General features: G+C 42.0%; 1 long non-coding RNA gene across 1 annotated transcript; it reads left to right on the top strand.

Moving 5' to 3' along the window:
• Positions 1 to 15: 15 nt before the first annotated feature.
• Positions 16 to 16749, top strand: LOC111752050 (uncharacterized). The gene is made up of 3 exons (XR_010321327.1): positions 16 to 669; positions 2274 to 2423; positions 3790 to 16749. It is a non-coding gene; the product is annotated as an uncharacterized LOC111752050 (long non-coding RNA).
• The last annotated feature ends 314 nt before the right edge of the window (positions 16750 to 17063 follow it).

Below are 17063 nucleotides of genomic sequence, written 5' to 3'. Positions count from 1 at the left end.
TTGACCGGTTTTCCGCGCTGTTGACATTTTCGGCGGGATAACTGTGTTGCTGGAGGTGTCCTGTATACTATAGAGTGTTCAGTAGCGCCCCAGGCTGGCCTCCGTCGGTAGCACCCACCCAAGTTTTGACCACCACAGATGTCTCCAGACATTGCCGAATATCCCCTCGGGGGCAAAATCGTCCCCAGTTGAGAATCACTGTTAGGGGATGGCCTGGGTTTTCGGGAAGTGACCCTTTTAAAAGAGAAGGAAGGTAAAGACAGGAAGCAACGACGTCTTAGCTACGTGAACGGCGCGGCCAGGCTCACCCCCTCTCCCAGCAGCTCTGCGTCCTGTTCCAGAGTGACTTAGGCAGTCGTCGTCCCGCAGTCGGAGCCGCCCCAGAGAAGGAGCAGGTCAGCGTCTTCCAGGAGGCGCCAGCAGCGGAAGCACAGGCGCTGCTTGCGGTCCTGTTCGCCAAGTGGGTCGCGATCCTGAAGCCGCCGGTACCGAGAGCGGCACTGCGGGTCCGATACCAATCCTGCAGCAGGTCCGGTTCTTGGGGGAAGTCCCACTGTAGAAGGGCCTACGAGGGGGCAACGATCCTTCGCTTTGGCCGCACGGTGTACCTGAAAGAACACAAAAGTTGGAGGGAGAGATCCAGGACGAGGTGGCGGAGCAGAACCCATAGTGGGTCACTTACTTTTAAGAGTGGCGCACAGTTAACTTCTCTCTTTTCCCTTCTTTCACATGTATGGGGACAATATATGACTAGGCTTTAGAGCAAAAGTTTGTGTAGTTTTTTTTTTATTTCTCTTTGGTGCATGAAATCTATGGAGTGTTTTGGGGGGGACATTAGCTGATTATTAGATAAAACTACAATACAGCCTACAGTTTATTTTTAAACGGACATCATTTTTACCCCTCAGGGTTAAAGTTTGGAACCCTGGTGGCATAGTGGTTAAGGTTTTTCGGCTGCTAACGAAGATAGGTAGTTCGAATCCACCAGGTTGAGGTAGAGAAAATAGTTTTTCTCCAGTGTTTTAATATTAAAAAGAATATATTTCCTTATTTGTTTTAGTATAACTGTATAAGCTGTGATTAATCTTTTTTTAATTTTTAGCCTTTAGAAAATGGCACAGGTTCTGTTCAAGATATGACTGAGCAGCCCGTTCTGTTCCACTCTTGACAAACACCCTGATACCTTACAACATGTTTTCTCCTATTCACAATGGGCGATTGAGAACTTGACATAACTAACGCCATAATGATCCTCTAAGTAATCTCTAAAAACATTTTTTTATTGCATCAGCCGCACCCGTCTCTTCCAAAGGAGTGCGGAGCTCTCTCAGTTCCTGTGGCCTTGGTCTCTCTTCTCTTTTTTGTTCTCTTGAGAAATGGCCTTCAGCCCATAAGACAACAGCTAGAAAAGATGCCTGACATTTTTAATCTACACCTTTCTTTCTTGCTCCCTATCTCACCCAGAATGGACTTGGCAGAACAGTTCCACTAGCCGAGAGATTCTTATGTGAGTTTTTTCAGCCTGTTACAAATATACTGATTAGAGCCCAGATTTCTGACAGGCATACCTTTAGTTTAATAAAGAGTTTCTTGTAGTTGTTTTGTGACGTATAAGACCATCTGTGGACTGCGTGATCAAAACATTAGGTAACCCTGACCTTTCCCCTATGAAATTCTCCTACTAGCTCTTTAGAATTAGACAGAATTTGGGAGAAATTTAACCCCCTCTGTCTCTTGAATACCAGTATTCAATAAAGCCCTCTTACTGCTTTTTACTGCTTACCTCTTCCTGTCTCAGTATTGGCTTTGCGGCGGGCGGCACTCCTTGGAAACCTATGGGGCAGTTCTACTCTGTCTTATAAGGTCACTGTGAGTTGGAATCGACTTGATGGCAATGGGTTTTGGGGGTTTTTGTGACCGTTAACTGGCTCGGGCTGGGGGGATCTGGTGCAGGCGGCTCCCAATGGAGTCTTTTTAATGTTAATTTGTGACTAACATTAGTTTTCCAACTCTGAATAGCATTTAAGGAACCTCGTTTTTAGGCTTCTAACAGGTTAACTAACTAGTGTGGGAGAAACAGTATTACCCTTTTATCACTTCCTTTCTCTTTGCATTCTGTGCCCTCCACCCTTTTTACTTTTACTGGCCATTACATAGTTGGGTTAAAACATTTTTAGATTGCTGTTATAATAAAGCAAATGCTTAATTTGTCATTCTTAGTCTTTTTGGGGTATGCTATTGAATTAACAAGTATTTGTTTTTGTTCTTTGTAGATAGAGTGGAGCTGTTAAAAATAGCAAAAGGCAGGGCAACTAAATCTTTAGGAACAGCCAACCTTGACTTGCCAGCTAGTCTCAGAACTGTGCCTATAGCTAAAGAAACAAACTGGAACTGCTGTACCAAATAATGCTATGAAGTTTGAGGTAAGTGTTCAGGTTTATCCAAAGGAAATCTTCAGAAAAGCTACTGCTGGAAAGATCTGATTAGCTGTTTTTCTTTGACTTACCTTAGACTATACTGCAGGAGCCCTGGTAGCAAAGTGGTTAAGTGCTCCCTTGCTGACTCAGTGATCGATGATTCAAAGCCACCAGCTTCTCTGCAGAAAGATGTGGCAGTCTGTCCTTAAAAGATTTACAGCTTTGGAAACCCTATATGGGGCAGTTCTGCGGTGTCCTATAGGGTTGCTATGAGTCAGAATCAACTTGACAGCAGTGGGTTTGGTTTTTGATAGACTATATGTCTCAGAAAGACGATCTAATATAATCTGTTAATGCCAAAAATAGCAGATCCGAAAATACTAGATAGACTGTCATCTATGAAAATGGAAGAGTTATGAACATTTATTTTTTGTTAAACCAGCCATCCCCGATTGCCTGGGACTGTCCCAGAAAGTCCTACATCCCAGCAAACCATCCTGGGTGCAGAAAGTCCTGATTTTCAGCAATGAGTGTGGAAAGTTGGGGGAAAAATATAAAACTATATTATATGGTGGCCTGAAAAATAGAAGCCACGACAACAATTTTTAGTGTCAAATGGTTGTAATCACCGGCTTCTCTTGACACCTAGTGTTGGCAGCCCTGGTTTGTGGTTCACAGTAATGGATTATCCATTGCTGCATTCTCTCAGACTAATTTAAATGCCGAAGTGCTGTAATTGTGTTAGTCTGATTAACTGTTGCACTTTGTCTGGAGACAATGTTAGTTTAAATTTTAACTTTGTGAAGATCATGACCATGTTTACTAAGAACTGAAATAATGAAAATGAGGATGAAAACAAAATCAACACCAGCAGATCTAGGCAATATCGAAAAAGAAGGCTAAATGGCCATGTTACTTTAATGACTGATGGAAGGACGCATACACAACTAGATTAGGGAGGTAAATAACCCAAACAGAGCATAATGCCCAATATGCAGAAAAGAGTTTGGGGTTGGACACGGTGAGAACGCGATGTAAAAGCACATATGGAGACTGAATCTCACAGGTCTGGGATGAGACAAGCAAGTACTTTTAAATCAATTCAAAGTGTGGTTGTCTCCCCAAAAGACATCAATATTCAGTCGAAAATAATAGCAGCTGAATTAGCTTGGGCATACTGCACAAGTGAACATGCATTATCATACCGCTGCCTTGACTGCTCTGTGAACTCAAGTTACATTTCCTGATTCAGAGATTGCAACTGAAATGTCCTGTGGGCAAACAAAGGGGGAGATTTGATAACAGATATGTTGGCTCCTTACAGTGTAGAGCTGATTCTGTCAGGTCTTACCAATGACCATGTTTTCTATAGTGAATCAAGTGATGCGTTGAATCACAGCAACAAGAAGGTGTTGCCCCAGCTCTTAACGTGCCTTCATTTAAAAGATGGAGGAGTTTCAGATCGTCTTCTTGATTTCTATGAAGCTTTTAAAGAAACCCCGGAAAACAAAACAAAAAGATTGCTGATACCCTGTCCAAATACAAACTAGACCTTGCTCATCTTTCTTCATATTCAACAGATAGGGAAAATGTGAATTTTGGCTAATTCCATTCAGTCTGTAGCCTTCTGACCAAAGAAAATGACAAGATCTTACCTGCCAAATGTCCTGCACACCTTCTACAAGAGGCTGCTGAAAACCAGTGGGATTTTCTTTCCTGTGATATTGAAGCTTTCATAATGAAAGTTTTTGGTTACTTTTCAGTTTCCTCAAAAGAAGCAGAAGCACTCAATGAGATTTTTAATTTTTTTTAGAGATGGAAGGTGATAGACTCCTTAGACATGTTCCTACAAGATGGCTATCATTGTTGCCAGCCGTAGAAAAATGTTAAAATGTTGGCCTTACCATGAAGTCATATTTTCAAAGTGTGGGAAAAGAAGAATGCCTTTCTCTCATTTGGAAATACACTGAGGATGAGAATGGAGAAAAGAATCACAGTATAACAGAAATTTACATGTTCTTTCTCCAAAGCTGCTTGACGATGTTTGAAGAGGCCATAAGAAGCCTAGAAAAAGGATAAACTGACTGTACCTGAGTTGTTTGAGATTATGTGTAGGTTGCAACAAAAACTCATGCAGCAAAAAAAAGACTCATTTGTTGGAAAGAACACTGCTTTCGAACTCAAAAAATGTCACCAGAAAAGGGCAGTCAAGTTAAACAGGACTTTCTCAATTTCTTCACTAGAGCCATAACTTTTTTGGAATCCAATTTTGATTTCACGAGTTCAGATAACCTCTGTGCTTTAAAACCATTTTTCTTGAGAAAGAAAGGTTTAACTTATAATGACATCCAGTGCGCTTTAGAATGTTTAAAAATGATGGACATTTTAGACATGGATAGCCTGTATGATGAATTTATAGGTGCAAAGGACCTGCTTGACAAACAGCTGGTCTACCAAAACAAGCCTGTCAGTTAAAAAATGGATGGACATTTTTGGAGAGCCAGAAACTTAATTCCTACAAGTCTAAAACCTGCTGTTGCTAGTAAGCAAAATCCTAAGTATTCCATGTTCAGGTGTTTTTGTTGAGAGGATATTTAACTTGATGTCATCACATTGGACTGACACCAGGAATCAGTGTAATGTGGGCTTGATAAGAGCACAGCTACAAATCAAAGACACTTTTCCTTTTGACTGTATTCAGTTTTACTACTGCATAAAAGGAAAGAAGGATGTCCGAAAGGTTGCAGGCAGTATTATCGGAAAAGGAAACAGAAGAAATAAAGCGTCCTATTATATCATGGAACAGAAAGAAACATACCATTGTTATTTTTTATTAAATATAGATAATTGTTTAATTAGTCCTATCGTATTTACATTTTCTTTTTAAAAAGTCTTATATTTTTGTGCCTTAAGAATATACAGTAATATAGCCTACACAATTTAAATATTTAGTGCAGTGGCTTACTTAATATGGCCTTTGTGACTCCCACAAAATGATTGGGTGGGACTACACCTATAAGGTGCTTGTGGCCCACCAAGGGGATTGGACAGCTTGCTGACAATGCAAATAAGGTGCATGGAACCCTTATGGGAGAGGTGGAACATGCAAATAAGGTATATGGAACCCTAACGAGGGGATAAGTCAGTTTTCCCAGCCCATGGAGTGAGGTGGCTGCAGTGGGCATGCAGACCCACGGAGTGGAGCGAGAGAGTTGAGTGCCTTTGAACAGGAGGCTTCCTGGCGGAGTGGGGTGCCTCCAGGTATATACTGGTGGAGCTGAAGAGCTTTGTAACACTTGTGCGAGCAGGGCAGAGGCCAGGCCAAGGGCCAAAGAGAAGCCTGCTTGCAAACATGGCTGAGAAGAAACTGTCCTGACCAAAGAACTGTATTCTGAGCCCTTCCTGGTCCTGAATTATAACCTAAGAAACCCTGAAGTATAGTCTGTAAGTTCTGTGTGGCCGTTGCAATGAATTATCAAACACAGAAGAGAAGTAGAGAGTGCTGTGGGAGGGACAGCTGGTGTTAGAACTGGTTAAAAAGTTTGAAGAGAGGAAGTATGTCTGACCTCCACCTCATAGGAATCAGCCTTGGGCTGATGTTGATCTTGATTCTCTCTCCTCTACCTTGTGAAGTTAGACAAGGAGGTCTGACGCCCTCCACACCATTTTTGCACTATGCAATAAAGTTTTAAAAAGTTAAAATTAATTGGTATATGAGAGGACATAAAGACATGAAATATTGCTTATCTTTCATGGAGCCCTGGTGGTGCAGTGGTTAAGAGCTCAGCTGCTAACCAAAAGGTCGGCAGTTGGAATCTACCAGCCACTCCTTGGAAACTCTGTAGGGCAGTTTTGCTGTGTCCTGTAGGGTCTCTCTGAGTCCCTATTGACTCAAGGGCAATGGGATATCTTTCATATGTATTTGTTTAATACATCCTATTATTACTAATGGTTATGTAAACTAGTCCTGTCGTTTTGTTTAAGTAATAGCTATTATATAACCGAAATGTAAATAATACAACTGTATAAATTTCAAATATCCTTGATTTTCATGTTAAAGTAATAACACATATATATGATTACTGTGTATTATGGTGTTTGGGGGAGGGGTGGCTTTCTCCAGGGTTGGCTCTCCCTACAGTCATTCCTTTTATCCTTTTTAACTATGAAAATTTGGCCCCTGTTGTAAGTGAATTCTCTTTCTTTGGGCTTTTTTCCCTCCAGTACCAGATATTCTTGGTTAAAAAGAACCACTGAATTATTACTTTTGGCTGAGGGCACAAGGAAGGGCCTCGTAGGCTGAGTTGGTCTTAATAGTCAGAAATGAGGAAAGGCTTTCTAGAGAAAAACAGCATTAGAAAAAGATACAGAATTGGGGATGTGTAGATAAGAGAAAATGAAACAGATTAATTTGACCTGAAAGGTCAGTTGAGAGCAGCTCAAAAAGGGCATTTTGAATGTCCAGTTTGAGGTGATAGACAGTGGGAATCCCATTAAAGTCTTATTTGCACAGGAGAGTGAACTGATCTGAGCTGCCTTTAAGATTACTTTGGCATTAGTTATGGTGGAAGTAGGATTTGACTAGCAATAGGAAGACCCCCTCCCCGCCCCCCGCCAAGGGACTTTGGTAAAGGTACAGGAATGAAGTGATGTCATAGTCATTTAGTGCTGCTATTACAGAGATACCACAAGTGGGTGGCTTTAACAAACAAATTTATTCTCTCACAGTTGAGACTAGAAGTCTGAATACAGGTACCAGCTCTAGGGAAGGCTTTCTTTTTCTGTTGGCTCTTGGGGAAGGTCATTGTCTCCTTTCAACATCTGTGGGCCCTGAACCCCTTGGAGATCTCTGTGTGTCTTGGCTTCAGTCTTCCCCTGGATCTAGGAGCTTCTCAGTGCAGGAACCCCAGGTCCAAAGGACATGCTTTGCTCCTGGCTCTTCTTTCTTGGTAGTATCGAGGTCTCTCTCTCTGCTCTCTTCTCTTTCTTTTTATCTCTTGTAAGACAAAAGGGGAAACCCTGGTGGTGTAGTGGTTAAGTGCTATGGTTACTAACCAAAAGGTCAGCAGTTCAAATCTGTCAGGCGCTCCTTGGAAACTCTATGGGGCAGTTCTACTCTGTCCTATAGGGTCGCTATGAGTCGGAATCGACTTGACGGCAGTGGGTTTTAGTGGGTTAAGATAAAAGGTGTGACTCAAGCAAGGGTGTGAAGGGTGGTGACTTAACAAACATAACCTAATATTAATTAACATGACCTTTTTTAATCCTGCCTTAGTTATCTAGTGCTGCTATAACAGAAATACCACAGCTGGATGGCTTTAACAAAGAGAAATTTATTTTCTCACGGTCTAGTAGGTTACAAGTCCATATTCAGGGTGTCGGCTCCCTGGAAAGGCTTTCTCTCTCTGTTGACTCTAGAGGAAGGTCCTTGTCCTCAGTCTTCCCCTGGTTGAGGAGCTTCTCAGGCACAGGAACCCCGTGTCCAAAGGACACACTCTGTTCCTGGTGCTGCATTCTTGGTGGTATGAGGTCCCCAACTCTCTACTTGCTTCCCTTCCCTTCCTTCTCTTGAGAGATAAAAGGTGGTACAGGCCACACTTCAGGGAAACTACCTTGGATCGGGGAGGTGACCTAAGTAAGGGTGGAGTTACAATCCCACCCTAAACTTCTCAATATAAAATTACAATCACAAAATGGAGGACAACCACATAGTATTGGGAATCATGGCCTAACCAAGTTAATACACACATTTTTGGGGGGACATAATTCAATCCATGACACTGCTTCATTAATGTAACTACAAGCGTAGATGCTAGTATTTACAACATCACAAAATGGAGGATAATTACATCAGATCACAAAATGGAGGATAACCACAAAATATTGGGAATCATGGCCTACCCAAGTTGACACATATTTTTGAGGGACACAATTCAATCCATGATAGCCATGATAACCTGACTGAGAGAATGGGATGACATTGCACTGAACATACAGGGAGGAACAGGTTTGGTGAGAGTAGATGTTGAAGTTAGCTTTGCACAAGTTGAATTTGTCTGACGGCCAGAGCCCTAGGCCTAGATCTCAGAGAAGAGATCAGGGCTAAAGATAAAAGATTTGAGATGTTTGCACAGAAGGCGTTGAAGGAGATGAGAAAATAAGGAAAAAGAAGAGGGTTCCAGACAGAGTCTTGAGAACTGCCTACATTTCAGGAAGTGGAAGGAGGAATAACGAAAATAAGATGTGTGATCACAGAAAGAGAACTAAGAGAGTTCAGTGCCGAAGTAACCAGGGAAAGAAGAGCTTCAGAAAGGAGGCACTAAAATGAGAAGGATGAAACTTTGGAAGAGAACATGCAGCTTCCTTCCAGCTGTTTAGGTGTCAGGGTACAGATGTAAAGCGTTCTGTGCATATAAGGAGCTCCAGTCTTCTGGGAGAGAGAAAAGAAGCAGAAGAAATAATCAGTGGCCTGGGAAATACAAAATAGAGGTATAGACAATTAGAGGATGGGACAGTGCGACAAAAGGTCCTGAGGTTATGGGACATTAACCTGCCCTTAGCCCCCAGCAGTCATCTCATGTTAAACACAGGTCAAGAAATTTAATACTCTCTCTCCAGTAAACAAAGGAGGTTATTAAAAGCAGTGACTTTAGAGCCAGCCACACCTGAGTTGGGTGCCTGGCTCAGGCACCTAATAGGTGTATAACATTGAAAAAGTGCTTTATCCTCTCTGAGTCCTGGTGGTGCAGTGGTTAAAGTACTTAGCTGCTAACTGAAAGGTCAGCCGTTTGAACCCACCAGCCCCGTTGCTCTGTGGGAGAAAGCTGAGGCAGTCTGCTTTTGTGACGATTACAGCCTTGGAAACACCTTGGTGCAGTTCTACTGTCCTATAGGGTCACAGTGAGCCAGAATCCACTCGATGGCAGTGAATTTGTTTTTGTATTTTTTAATAAGCCGCAGTTTCCTCAGATTAATAGCAGTACCTGCCTCACAGGATTATGGTGAGAATTACATGAGGCATAGTTAAAAGCACAGTTCCTGGAACCTATGAAATAAAAAATCCATCTGCTGTCGAGTCTATCGTGATTCATAGCGACCCCACAGGACAGAGTAGAACTGCCATGTAGGGTTTCCAAGGGGCAGCTGGTGAATTCGAACTGCCAACTTTTCAGTTAATAGCCAAACTCCTAACCACTGCGCCATCTAGGAAATGTGCAATATTTGTTGAATGAATGAACATGAGCTAGTATTATTAGGATCAAAAGCAGGATAGAATCATACAAGGAAGGGCCTTCTGGAGGAGGTGAAACCTTGACGTCTATGTAAAGAGAAAGGGGTTCCAAGGACACTAACGGAAACCAATTTAAGCATAGAGGTTAAGAACATGGGCTTTGGAGCCAGTCAAACCTGGGTTCAAATATCAACTTTGTAGTGTAAGTTGAGCAAGTCACCTAATTCCAAACCTAGGAGACAAAAAAATTGAAGCAAAAATGGCAAAAGTCTTTACATTAAATGTGGAAGATGGGTACATTGTTGGTTTTTCTTTTCTTTTTTTCTTTTAGATTTACAGAAAAATTGAGAAACCCCTCCCCTCTACACACTTAGTTTTCCCTATTAACATCTTTGCATTAGTGTGATCCATTTGTTAAAATTAACATGCTAATACTGATACATTATTATTAGCTAAAATCCATTCAAATTTTCTTAGTTTTTTCCAGTTGTCCTTTTTCTGTTCCAGGATTCCATATAGGATACCACGTTAGTTGTTATGTCTCCTTAGGCTCCGCTTGGCTGTGACAGTTTCTCAGACTTTCCTTGTTTTGACGACCTGGGCAGTTTTGAGGAGCTGGTTAGGTACATTGTAGGTGTTTTTTGTATGTATGTAACAACATTTCGTGATTAAAAATTACTAATCATATGGCATTCATGATTAAAAATTACTAATCAGGTGGCATAATAATACCTATGTAATATGAGGTTTATGTGAGGTTTAAGTAATGTAAATATCATACCACAGTGTTTTTCTACATAGTGCTCAGGAAGTGGTAGTTGCTGCCATGTATTACTATGATTATTATTGTTTCATTCTAAAAGGAGGTAGAAGTAAAGGCAAAGATGGGGGAAGTGAGCGTAATATGAGTTATGTGGGGTGGGAGGAGGACAATGAAGGAGGCAGAGATGAAACTGGCTTGGCTAAACTGAAGAGGGCAGTCTAGGTAGTGGTAAGAAATGAAGTTGTGTCAGTGGAGAGTTGGATCCTATTACGCCTGTTACCTGTTGCTGTCGAGTCGATTCCAATTCATAGTGACCCTGTAGGACACAGTAGAGCTGCCCCATAGGGTTTCCAAGGAGCAGCTGGTGGATTCAAACTGCTGACCTTTTGGTTAAGCAGCCTGAGCTCTTAACCACCGCACCACCAGGCCTCCAGATCCTATTATGGAGGGCTTTAAATGCTAGGGAGCACTCATCAATGACATAATAGACGCGATGCATTGCTGTTGTTGGATGCCATCGAGTAGATTCCAACTCTGTGACCCCATGTGACAGAGTAGAACTACCCCATAGGGGGTTTTTTTGGCTGTAATTTTTGTGGGAGCAGATCACCAGGTCTTTCTCACATGAAGTAACTGGATATGTTCAAACCACCAATCTTTCACTTAGCAGCCGAGTGCTTAACTGTTTGCACCACCAAGCCCAAGCCAATTGCCTTTGAGTTGATTCCAACTCGTGGTGACCCTATAGGACAGAGTAGAACTGCCCCCATTGGGCTTCCAAGGCTGCAGATCTTTACGGAAGCAGACTTTGACATTTTTCTCCTGAGGAGTGGCTGGTGGGTTCGAGTCGTGAACCTTTTGGTTAGCAGCCAAGCGCTTAACCACTGTGTAAGCAGGGCCCTTTAAAGAATTGCTATAGCTAAAGTTTTAGGTGGGGAGCGGGGAGGGAAGAAAACACAAATGAGGCTTTTAGATTCAGAAGATAGAAATGAAGAGAACGAATAGGAAGAACATGGTGAGAAACTTTCAGTAATCCAAGTCTAAGGTAATAGAGCTTGGACCCTGGGAAAGGTTAAAGTGGAAATGGTGTTGACATAAATCTGAAGGAATGAGAAATCTACAAAGAAATAAGATGGATGGCTGAGTGACTACTTAAGATATAAAAAGGAAAGCAAAAAAAAAAAAAAAAAGGAGTCAAAGATTATCCCCAAATCTGAAGTTGGTTGTTGCTCCATCTCAGTGAAAGAAAAAGATTGGAGAGTGGTATAGAGGACGTCAAGCACGGACTTGAGATCAGATGGACCTGAGTTTGAGGCCTGGCTCTGGCACAAACAAAAAAACCCAAACCCATTGCCTTCGAGTTAACTCCAAGTCAAAGCAACACTATAGGACAGAGTAGAGCTGCCCCAACACTATAGGACAGAGTAGAGCTGCCCCAACACTATAGGACAGAGTAGAGCTGCCCCACCACTACAGGACAGAGTAGAGCTGCCCCATAGAGTTTCCAAGGAGCGCCTGGTGGATTTGGACTGGCAACCTCTTGGTGAGCAGCCATAGCACTTAACCACTATGCCACCAATGTTTCCCTGGTACCTAGTACCAGGTACAATATTGACTGGTGTTGATGTTGCTTTAACCTCTTTAAACCTCAGTGCCTTATGTAAGCTGGGGTTAATAGTAGTGCCTCTCTGATAAGGCTGTTGTGAGAAATCACAATGCTTGGGAAAGTATTAGCACAGTTATAGAGTCACCGTTGACACTTCTTTGTTTCACATGGAATATCCAATCCATCTGGACACCTGCTGGGCCTCACTTTTTTAAAAAACCACACACATGCACATCTCAACACCTCCACACTAGCACTTTAGTGCAAGCCAGCATCATTTCTCACTTTAACAGCAGCAGTTGTCTCCCTGCTTCAGTCTTGGCCCCCCTTCCTCCACCTTTTCTCCACATAACAGCCAGGAGCCTTTTAAAACATGGGTTATGTTATTTCCGTTCTCAAAGGCTTCGGTGGCTTCTCCTCTTGTAGAATAAAATCCTTCACGTTCTAGCTCTGGGCCACCTCATCCATAAACCACTTCCCCTGGCTTACTCTGTCATAGTGGCTCCCTTGCTGACTCTAAGGCCTTTGCTCTGGGGCCTTTGCATTTGTTCCCTCTACCTGAAACATTCATCCCCAGCATAGCCTTATGGCTCACTCTGTCACTTAACTTCATTCAAGGCTCTTCAGATGTTACCTCTTCAGAGAGTCCTTCTCTCACACCCTAACTTGCATACCAGCCTCCTTTACAAGTTGACATTCTTTCCCCTTACCTTTATTTTAACTCAAAGTACTTATTACTACCTGACATTACATTCTGTATTACCTGTCTTCTCTGTTGGAATACAAGCTTCAGGAGGGCAGGGACTTCATACAATTTATTTCTGCATCCCAGGCTCAAAGTGAGCACTCAATAAATGTTGGTTAAATAAGTGAATTAATGAATAAATTTTTTTAAATGAGCAAGTTGGATTATTAGGTAATACAATTCACAGTCTGGGATTCATGAACTCCAAGGGATCTTTGAAGGTAGCAGTTTTCTAAATTTCTAATGTTCTAGTCAGACTATAGGAAACCCTGGTGGCATAGTGGTTGAGTGCTACGGCTGCTAACCAAAGGGTCGGCAGTTTGAATCCACCAGGTGCTCCTTGGAAACTATGGGGCAGTTCTACTTTGTCCTATAGGGTCGCTATGAGTCGGAATTGACTCCACGGCACTGGGTTTGGTTTGTTTTTTTTTTCAGTCAGACTGTGCGCTCCTTCAGAACGGGGCCTGTGGTTTGCTCACATATGTATCCTCAGAATCTAGGGCAATTCCTGGAATACACTAAGCATCAATAGAGGTATTAGAATTAATTAACACAGAATTGGTAATGTGGGCCATAAAGAATCACATTCTTTCAAAGCAGTCTTTAAGATAGCAGCAAACCTGAAAAGCAGAACAACACTGAGTGAATTTATGCATAAGGACCATAATCACAATTTAAAAGTATCTTTACATACCTGTTGTCTGTTAATGACTAAGAAAGATTTCCGTCACTATGAGTGGCATCACCTTAGAATTTGAAGGGCACCGAGGAGGGTATACACACATGCGTACACACATGTTTGGGAGTTGCGTCAATTTACTTTGTTGTACATTATATGAAAAAAAAATTCTGTGAAAGTTTTTTTTTTATTTATTGTGCTTTAAGTGAAAGTTTACAAACCAAGTCAGTCTCTCATACAAAAACTTACACACACCTTGCTATTTGCTCCTAGCTGCTCTCCCTCAATGAGACAGCACGTTCCTCCTCTCCTCCCTGTAATCCCTGTGTTCATTCAGCCAGCTCCTGTCCCCCTCTTCTCATCTCGCCTCCAGACAGGAGTTGCCTGCATAGTCTCATGTGTCTACTTGAGCCAAGAAGCTCATTCCTTACCAGTATCATCTATTTATAGTCTAGTCCAATTCCTGTCTGGAGAGTTGGCTTCAGGAATAGTTCCAACCTTGGGCTAACAGAGGGCCCAGGGACCATGACCTCCAGGATCCCTCTAGTCTCCATCAGACCGTTAAGCCTGGTCTTTTTACAAGGATTTAAGATCTGCACCCCACTGTTCTCCTGCTCCATCAGGAATTTTTTGTTGTTTTCCCTGTTGCGGCAGTGACCAGTGGTAGCCAGGCACCATCTAGTTCTGGTCTCAGGCTGTTGGGGTCCCTGGTTTATGTGGCCCTTTCTGTCTCTTGGGCTCATCTTTACCACATGTCTTCTGTGTTCTTCATTCTCGTTTGCTCCAGGTGGGTTGAGACCAATTGATGCATCCTAGATGGCCACTTGCTAGCATTTAAGACCCCAGATGCCTCTTACCAAAGTGGGATGCAGAAGGTTTTCTTAATACATTTTGTTATGCCAGTTGACCTAGATGTCCTTTGAAACCATGGTCCCCAAACCCCTATCCCTGCTACTCTAGCCTTGGAAGCATTTGGTTGTATTCAGGAAACTTGTTTGCTTTTGGTTTTGTCCAGTTGTGCTGGCCTCTCCTGTATTGTGTGTTGTCTTTCCTTTCACCTAAAATAGTTATAGTCCACTATCTAATCGGTGAATACCCTTCTCTCTCCCTCCCCACCCTCAGAACCATCAAAAAATATTTTCTTCTGTGTTTAAAATTTTTTCTAGAGGTCTGTGAAAGTTTTAAAGAATCATAGATTGCTTCTCTTTCATTCAAATAATGCTCATAATTTAAGAGCCCAGGAAAAATAAATTCATAAATTATATATGTGCAACTATATCTGACTCAACAGCACAAGACAACACTAAAGACATTTATATAAGTGAGACCAGGGTAATCTGATAGCTGTTGGTTATTTTTTTTATTATGTAAACAAAGAACCTTGGTCTGTCAAAATTTTCAAAGGAAATACTTTGGACAAACTATTATTCCCCACAGTAACAACCTATATACAGTTATATGCAGTGATTATAACTGTGGTTGTGCCTTTCTTAAGCAGTGGAGTTCATTTTGACAACTTATGTAGTAGTTAGAACTGCATCAGAAAACTGCTTGTTTATGTTCCATATTCTCTTTGGCAAAGTGTGACATGTAGCAAGAAAAATAGAATCCTGGCCTGTGTTTGTAATCAGTGCACAGGGCTGTGGCATTAGCATTCAGAAGAGTATGTAAACAGTGCCCTACACTGTGTCCTGCAGTTGAACGCGTGTAAAACAGTGTAACATCCAGATGCCTGTGCTGTACTTCGGAGAAGAATCATGTTTAGTCTTTCCTGTAGCTGGTAAAATAGGAGATATTGAGAAAATGCTTGTTGAATGAATAAATGAATAGATACCAGATCCTTAATTAAAGAAGCTACCATTTACTTCTGGTTTTCCTTTTCTGCAAATGTGTATATGAACAGATTCAAAGTTTGTTGTCAGTTTTGCATCCTTTCTGTTTTCAATAATATCATCATCAACAGAAATAAAGGCACTAAAATAAAATCTTTGTTGATTCTGATTACTTGATCAGAAAGACTAAACTAGGATGTACTGAAGTTCTTATTTTGATAAAATCAAGTTTAAAGAATTTTCAGTTAAAAACTGTAAGTTCATATATCCAGCAATCATGTTCCTTGGTATTTATCAATATTATAAAATGGGCATTTCTATTTCCAAGGTGTTGCCAAGACCTTTCTTCCTCTCTAAAATTTTCTCTTCCTTTTTCCTTTTATCTGTCCTTTAAGACCTAGTTCAGATTGTTTGATTTGTTCATTCAGTAAAACCAACTGAGTACCTACTATATGCAGTGCTGTCTGGAATGCTGGGTATAATGGATTGAATTATGTCTCCCAAAAGTGTTTAACTTGGGTAGGCCATGATTCCCAGTATTCGGTGGCTATCCTCCATTTTGTGATTGTAATTTTATATTAAAGAGGATTATGGTGGGATTATAACACCCTTACCAGGTCACATCCCTGATCCAATATAATGGGAGTTTCCCTAGGGTGTGGCCTCTACCACCTTTTCTCTCTCAAGAGATAAAAGGAAAGGGAAGTAAGCAGAGAGTTGGGGACCTCATACCTCCAAGAAAGCAGCACCTGGAGCAGAGCTCGTCCTTTGGACCTGAGGTTCCTGTGCTGAGATGCTCCCAGACCAAGGGACAACTAACAAGAAGGACCTTCCCCCAGAGCCGAGAGAGAGAAAACCTTCCCCTGGAGCTGGCGCCCTGTATTCAGACTTCTGGCTTACTGGACTGGGAGAAAATGAACTTCTCTTTGTTAAAGCCATCCACTTGTGGTATTTCTGTTATAGAAGCACTAGATGACTAAGACACTGGGGAATCTAAGAAGAACAAGCTCCTGTCCTCATGTAATTTATATTCTGGTGGAAAAAAACACAATACAAAATAAAACATTAAATATTTGTGGTGCTAAAAATATGAAGCACAGGAAACTAGGATAACATATAATATGGGAAAGGACCTGGTCTGAGGGATAAGGAAAGCTCTCTTGAGAAAGTGCTTGTTAACTGAGTTTGAAAGATGAATGAGGGGCTAGAATGGGGTCAAGGGAGGTTGTCTTACTTTGTTAGTGCTGCTATAACAGAAATACTGCCAAGTGGGTGGCTTTAACGAACAGAAATTTATTTTCTCATATATTAGGAGGCTAGAAGGCCTATTTCAGGACATGGGCTGTAGGGGAAGGCTCTCCCTCTGTAGGCTCTGGGGGAAGATCTTAGTCTCTTTCAGCATCTGTTCCTTGGTGAGCTTCACATGGCATTACCTTCCTAGTTTGTCCTTGCTTCCTTCTCAGTGCCTAATCTATTCCTTTTGTACCTCAAAAGTGATTGGCCTTGAGACCAGAAGAACTAGATGGTGCCCGGCTACAACTGATGACAGCCCTGACAGGGAACACAACAGAGAACCCCTGAGGGAGCAGGAGAGCAGTGGGATGCAGACCCCAAATTCTCATAAGACCAGACTTAATGGTCTGACTGAGACTAGAAGGACCCCGGTGGTCATGGCCTCCAGACCTTCTGTTGCCCCAGGACGGGAACCATTCCTGAAGCCAACTCTTCAGACATGGATTGGACTGGACAATGGGTTGGAGAGGGATGCTGGTGAGGAGTGAGCTTCTTGG

The sequence above is a fragment of the Loxodonta africana genome, chromosome 3, assembly GCF_030014295.1.
Source record: "Loxodonta africana isolate mLoxAfr1 chromosome 3, mLoxAfr1.hap2, whole genome shotgun sequence".
In the NCBI taxonomy this organism is placed as follows: Eukaryota; Metazoa; Chordata; class Mammalia; order Proboscidea; family Elephantidae; genus Loxodonta; species Loxodonta africana.
This window is presented reverse-complemented; position numbering and strand designations above follow the sequence as displayed.